This window comes from Colius striatus, chromosome 5 (assembly GCF_028858725.1).
Source record: "Colius striatus isolate bColStr4 chromosome 5, bColStr4.1.hap1, whole genome shotgun sequence".
Taxonomy (NCBI): Eukaryota; Metazoa; Chordata; class Aves; order Coliiformes; family Coliidae; genus Colius; species Colius striatus.
The window spans coordinates 11,551,284-11,558,524 of record NC_084763.1 but is presented as its reverse complement, the minus strand read 5'-3'; positions in this window follow the sequence as shown (position 1 = coordinate 11,558,524).

The window sequence follows — 7,241 nt, the reverse complement described above, 5'->3', positions numbered from 1 at the left end:
TGCCTGGGAGAATCTAGTCCACTACAGATGTAATTACACATTGAGAAGATGAGATCTCTCATCAACAGTTTTCTTTTGCTCAATTCAACGCTAAGTTCAACAACAACAATAGTGTACATTTTGCTAACAAAGCTGTTCTGCCTCTGACATTAACATTAGAGAAACTTTCTTCCTTCCTGATGATTTATTCAAGCTCTAAAAAAATTAAGTAAACTTAAGGACTTGTAGAGTGAAAAATGAACCCACTGAGTATATAATTCTCTTTCATTCTGATGCAACATGAGTTGAAATTGATGAGAATATTTCAAGTTCTTTAAACATCATTGGATCATGTTCTTAAATGTAAAAAAAAAAGAAATGCCAAAATCTTACATAGAAACAATTCTGAAACAAGAACTTGAAGTAGAGAGGGTTGACCCTTATTATGAACGGCCTCAATTTGTAGAAGAGTTTGGATATAAAGATGAATGTCACATTCTTCCCTGCAGTGCTAGCCCCCTGTACCTCTGTCACTCAGATCTCACAAAAACAAACATACCCTTATGTCATTTACATATATATTTTAAAGCAAGATTGTTCACTTTGGAAAAGTCTTGAAACTCGTTAAAAAAAAGGCAAACAAACAAAAAATAAACAGGACATAGAGGGAAAACCCTCACATTTACACAGCAGATAAGCCAGGAAGAGGCATCTAGGATTAAGTCCATTCTCATGATCTCATGTACTTCTTTATTATATATTCTCATTTATTCATCTTTATTCTACTACAATCAGTTTTCTAGACTTAGCTGGATTAGTAATTAAAAGCAGATCCAGTGCATTTAAGAACATGACTCTAATTTAAAAGTGTTTATGAGTGAGGTGAGAATTAGGCTTCTATCTGCTTTTACATGAGTGATCAGGTTTACGATACAGACTCAGTTAAAATCGTGCACCCAAACTCAAGTGGGATAGAGAATGTAGCTTGTAAGAGAATTAAGAGGCAGGGGAAGAGTGCACAGAGAACTGATAACTGGGAGAAAAAGAACACTGACATTTTACAAGCATGCTGGAATTGAGCCCAATAATCAGGCAATAGTTGTCCAAGTTTCTCCAAATAAGATAGGTGACAGACATAGAAAAGAAAGTGATCATGATTTGCCATTTATTAAAAAATCTTGCTTTCAGCCTGGTAATCAAGTAAAAAAGATAGCAAGACATATTTTATTGCAGGGGTTTTTCAATAGCATCAGCAGTTTCAAACACAGTGTTCATCATCCTGTTCTGGCCAGAGCTCAAGAAATAATAAAACATCTAAGGCTCTATTTTGATGTATGGTCTACATCTGGTTACAGGGTATACATTGAAACCCGTTGACTAGTATTAGATCTGGAAGGAAGGTTTCAGAAGAAATAGTGCTGGGCTAATTCCAACAGTTCTTAAGAAGTCCCAATGGAAGTAAACTGGAGTTTTGCACTCCTGAGAATTATAAGCTGCTTTGTGATGCAAAATAATGATCCCACAGGACAAGAAGATTCCCAGAGTGACTAGCTGTCATAATGGTTTTTAGATGTAAATCATTTCTTACACTCTTTACTTATTTTCTATTCTAAAAGTGAAGAAAAATAAGAAAATTGAAGATTTGAATTGGTTTTCATCACAGGAAGTTTAATAAAAAATAAACATAAAAGTTTCTAGTAATCACCAGGCTTCTGAAGTGGTCAAGAAATACACCTGAATGCCCCTATGGTATTAATCCCATTTAACAGATACCTGAGCCAACGGAGAAAGAAGCAAAGTGGCATATGCAAGATGTAGGGAATGTGTGGCATAGCAAGAACAGAATGTGTATTTTGTGGATCTTTGACTTTAACCAGTGTGTGGATATTTCTGCTTTGCCAACAGCTAATTCTTTCTGCTCCCAATTATATACATACACACACATACATCCCAAGAACGTGATATAGTACAGAAAAATGTGCTGAAGACAAGTAATGCCCCATCACAGTTAATAACCTTTGAAAGCTTTAATGTGAACAATAGCATGTGTCTGTTCTGCAGATTTTTCATTAAAGTACATAGACCAATCTTGAGGAAAAAAAATTAAAAAGAGATTTGAGGAAGTAATAACCCAGAGGTTAAAAAAATATTGATTAGGAAAAACATTTAGTTCATAAAGATAATATTTCTCTTTTAGCAAAAAGAAGCTCCTTAGTCTCCAGAAAAAGAAAACAAAGTATGTTCTGAAGGCATCCATTTCATTTGTTGTGAGCTTTGTTGAATAATGAGCAAAACTGTCATTCGTCTTACAACCTTCTCTCACCTTACATATCACACTGAAAGATATAAAATTCTTCTGGAAAGTCTGTGCCACTTCATTTATTATATTGAAAAAAATTAGACACCAACTTTTAAATACTTTTAGCAGGTGTTTTTGCAATCTAACTACCTGCCCTTTGGTGCCTAATGTCTTTTTGGAAGATACGACCTGGTAAATTTAGTATGGATTACCACAGACTGCATTTACTTCTAATGAGACATAGCTTCTCCTGATCTTTTTCATCTACCTTCAGAGAAGAAAGATAAAAAAAAAAAAAGCTTGTTTCTGTCAGAGTTTGTTCTTTGGTGTCAGGGAAACATGCTGGGTTTTTTCCTTCTCCATCTTCTAAGTTTTCACCTTGATCTTGTAAAATATTACAAATAATCCAAATGCATATATTGCACTGCTGTTTTGTAAATTCAAAATGAATAGTCAGAGAGTCAAAGATAATGATAATGATTACCTGTAAATATGTTTTTTCCGTCTTTGAGAAATGCATTGGGTGGTACATTTCCAAATTTCAGGAGACTGGCGGGTGACTTGCAGACTAAGGCAAATGCAAATTAAGATAGCTGAATCAAGGGCCTTCTGAGGACTTCAAAGGGCTTTGGATCGAGCCTCAAGTTCTTAGGACTTTTCATCTCTAGATATCAAAATACTTCACAACAATCAGTACATTTCATTACTTCTATTTCATTGATGGGGAAACTGAGGTATAGTACGGTGAAACAATTCTCCCTCTATCATTTAGGGAGTCTTTGGCACATCACAGGATAGGAGACAGCTCCTATGACTTTCCCTTTCTGCCATCTCAATCAAGTTTTCTCACAGAGATTGCCTCAGGAACTGATAGGCTCAGTACTCCAGTAATTTTGCCCTGCTTCTGACTAAACTCCAAAGTAAAATGTTACGCATGACTTGACAGAGGATATCTGTATACTGATCCTCCAGGACTAGTGCTAGATGTATTAGGAAACCTCCAAAATCCCACTGTGCTGTGCCTGCCACCACCAACTCTCATCATGGCAGTTCACTTGCATCTTTTCCTATCACCCTTTGATCCTCCTCATCTCTTACTAATCCCAGCTACTTCAAGGGATTAGATGGAATTCAAATGAGATCCTGTGCTGATTTAGAAGTCTGTTCTTTCAGACAGAAATTGTATCCTCTCATCTATGTTCAAAAATAAATAGCGATCTATCGTCACTACCACAATATGAATGGCTAATTATAAGGAGTCTGATGCTTATACAATAAATAACAAGATCTTTAAGTGCCCTTGTCCTGTTTCTTCTAAATCATATCATCTGTTTTATATGTTGAGGGCTGGACTGTCTACATGATGTTAAATAGTTAAAGGGAAAGCCTGGCACTTTGTCACGGAGGAGCATTCTTAATAGCTGCTGTTTAACACATACCATGGCAAAAATGGTTGTGAGTGCCCATTGGATGAGCAACAGCAGTTAGCTAATAAATACTATTCCCAAGTGATTCACAAACAATGAAGTAACCAAAAAGAGCCATGTTAATTTCTATGCCGTTTTCAAGCAGGAGAACAAAATCAATATTTGCTTAATGGAAAAAGGCAATACTTGAGGCAGGGCATCAAGGATGGAAGGGTTGTTCTGTAGCCAAAGCATGACACTGTGAACCAGGAGACAGAGATTTTCCTTTGGAATTGCTTAAAATGAGTTAGTCTTTCTCTTTGCCTCACTTTCCCCACTTGAAAAATGGGAAGTTGCTCCTCGTGGATGCTGCATGAAGCAAACAGATGACAACAGTATTCAAGCACTATGGGTATTTTCTAGTTTGGCATTTAACGCTGTGGAGAGGTGTTGCTGGTGACCTGACACTATCACTGCTGACAGCAAACCAGGCACAGAGAAAACAGGCTTCTTCTCAGCCCTGTATTAAAAATCTACTTAAATGAAGTGGGAAGGTGAGGACTGGCATTTTGCTGCTGCAATGTACACTTAGCATGCAGTGGCTAGAGCCCTTCAATATCCTACCCAACAGCTCATAAAAGTGTTATTATCCAAAAAATACCTTCTTGGGGGCTAAAAAATGAGAAGAATGGAAAGAATTTATTTCAAATTCAAAAAATGGTATTTTTTTTTAGGATATCTTCCTGTTATTGCCATGTGGCAGCTGTATTTATCCACATCAACTGTCAAGAGTGATCCTCTCGTTAACATTTTTATACTATAACCACATTCTGTAGGAATGCTATGTATAAAAGTTCTGTGGCCTTTTTTTTTTCAATGAAATAGTCATATCTTTAAAAACCTTTGGAGGTAAATCACTCCCTTAGCAAGAACCAATGACTGCAGCAGGACTGTTAATGTTTCCTTAGTTTTTGTTTCCATGTCAGAGGTTAGTACAGTATTTTTTAAATCCTCGGCTTTTGGACAACATAATTTCAGCAGCCGTACATTTGAATTTACTGCAATCTGCTGATACATTACCAGAGCTAGGTATGTTTCCCACATAAAAATAAAACTCACTGAGAATGTATTTGACTAAAAAGGTATTCCACTCCAAGGTGGAGAGAGGTAAGAGGAGATACTTAAATAGTCTGTATATTACCTCAGGCACCACTTACAGGCACTACCCTGCACCCCAGGGACCTGGATTTTGACTCTGACATTGCTTCATAATCAAGGGTTGTCCCAGGGTGAACTGTCAGACTTCAGTTATGTGGTCTAGGGTCAAATCCTGAGGGGATGTAAGAGGATAGGAAGAGATGGTACAGAAAACATTGCTGTGCAAAGAAGCAGGCTGATATATGCAGCTAAAACTGGCTTTAGGAGGTTTTTTTTTTTTTCCAAGCAAGGTTATGAGCATCAGAAAACAGAACAGACTGAAGACTGTGCTTCCAGTAAATGGAGAGGTTGGCTCACAAGTACAGGCCTGGTAGCAATAAACTGATGGCCTGATCCTAAGTGTAACTGAGCCCTTGTTTTTTTAAAGTTTCTTTTGTGTGTAAAAAGCATCTGAAATGTAAATTATTATTTGTGTGAATATCATATAAAACTGGAAAGAGAGAGGACTTTACTGAGACAAGCAAGGGTTTATTCTGCTGTCCAGGATCCATTTTGCACCTCATCTCAAACAGTGTAGCATCTTGGTCTGGTGGTAGCACCAGTCAGAGGGGCTGTACAGGACTGTGAAACAATTAATGTTTTGAGCTGCAGGAAAGTTAATAGTACTCCTCTGATGAATGAAATTGCAGGACCTGTACCCAAATAAAGATGGTTCAGTTACATTGCAGTAATTGAGAATGAAGGTAACATTTCATCATCAGAGAATAATAAGATTTTTTCTCCTGTTCTGACCAGCAATGTGCCTCTAATTTCATGTGTTCATATCCACTGAGTGTTTCAATCCTGTGTTTACCAGGGAATATGGAATGTAATTGTGGCATAATTTATTTTGTGGCACCTCCTCCCTTTTTACATTTTTACTTCTTTCGTTTGTTTTATTCTCCAGATCATAGTTAAGTAGCATTACAAAATATATATACAAAGATGGCAAAATTGAGAATTCCCTTCAGAATGCTAGTGCAAAATGCTCTGTGTTTATAACCAGAATATTATGCATGGAAAGCATACAGTATTCCTGAGGTAAGAACTCTGATAACCTCATCAATCATTGCCTGTACATTAGGTAGACTATTTAAGTAAGTGGAAAGCTAAGTATTTTTCCTTGAGGTTAAGTGTATGTCAAGAAGAAGAAGAAGAAGAAGAAGAAGAAAAACGTTTTTCACTTTAAATACAAAATACTTTTTCCAATGATCTATTTAACATTTACTCCATTAAAAAACTTCAGTAACAGAGAAGATCAGAATAAATGAAGGAAAATAATTATCAGAAATAACACTTGTGAAGAAAAGGAATAGGTGATATCTTTACTAGGCTTTGGTGATTTCACTCTTAGGAGTCAAAGGCAAGATGCAACACAGCTGTAAAGAAAAAGGTATTTTGTGTATCTATATGCTAATAATAAAAATATTTATTTCTTATATATTGTTTGCAGAACAATGGTTGGTATTTTCAAAAGTAGAAAATGTTGGTCAATTTTTTTTCTGACTGAAATCAATAATAAAACTCCTATGAACTTCACTGTCAACAGGGATAAGCAGCTGATTTTTAAAATATTACTTTATCTTGGATGAGTGGACAGTGAGGTGGATCGAGAGCTGGCTGAATGACAGAGCCCAGAGGGTGGTGATCAAGGGCACAGAATCGAGTTGGAGACCTGTGGCCAGTGGAGTTCCACAGGGATCGGTTCTGGGGCCAGTCTTGTTCAATGTTTTCATCAACGACCTGGATGAGGGGACAGAGTGTATCCTCAGCAAGTTCGCCGATGACACCAAACTGGGAGGACTGGCTGATTCCCCAGAGGCTGTGCTGCCATTCAGTGGGATCTCAACCGGCTTGAGAGTTGGGCAGAGAGGAACCTCGTGAGGTTCAACAAGGATAAGTGCAGAGTCCTGCATCTGGGGAGGAACAACCCCATGCACCAGTACAGGCTGGGGGTCGAACTGCTGCAGAGCAGCTCTGCAGAGAGAGACCTGGGAGTCCTGACTGATAATAAGCTAAATATGAGCCAGCAATGTGCCTGTAGTTTCCTGGGTCGTCCTTCCTGCCCTTTTTGAAGACTGGCATGACATTGGCCTTTCTCCAGTCCTCAGGCACCTCACCTGTCCTCCATGATTGTTCAAAAATTATGACGAGAGGCTTAGCAATCACATCAGCCAACTCTCTCAGCACTCTAGGATGCATCCCATCAGGACCCATGGACTTATGAGCCTTAAGCTTGGCTAACAAGTCTTTAACCTCTTCCTCTTCCATCCAGGGCAAGTCCTCTGCTGTCCTGGCCATCATGTTATCCTTGCCAGACTGGGCTTCACAAGGGTCAGCCTTGGCTGTAAAGACTGAAG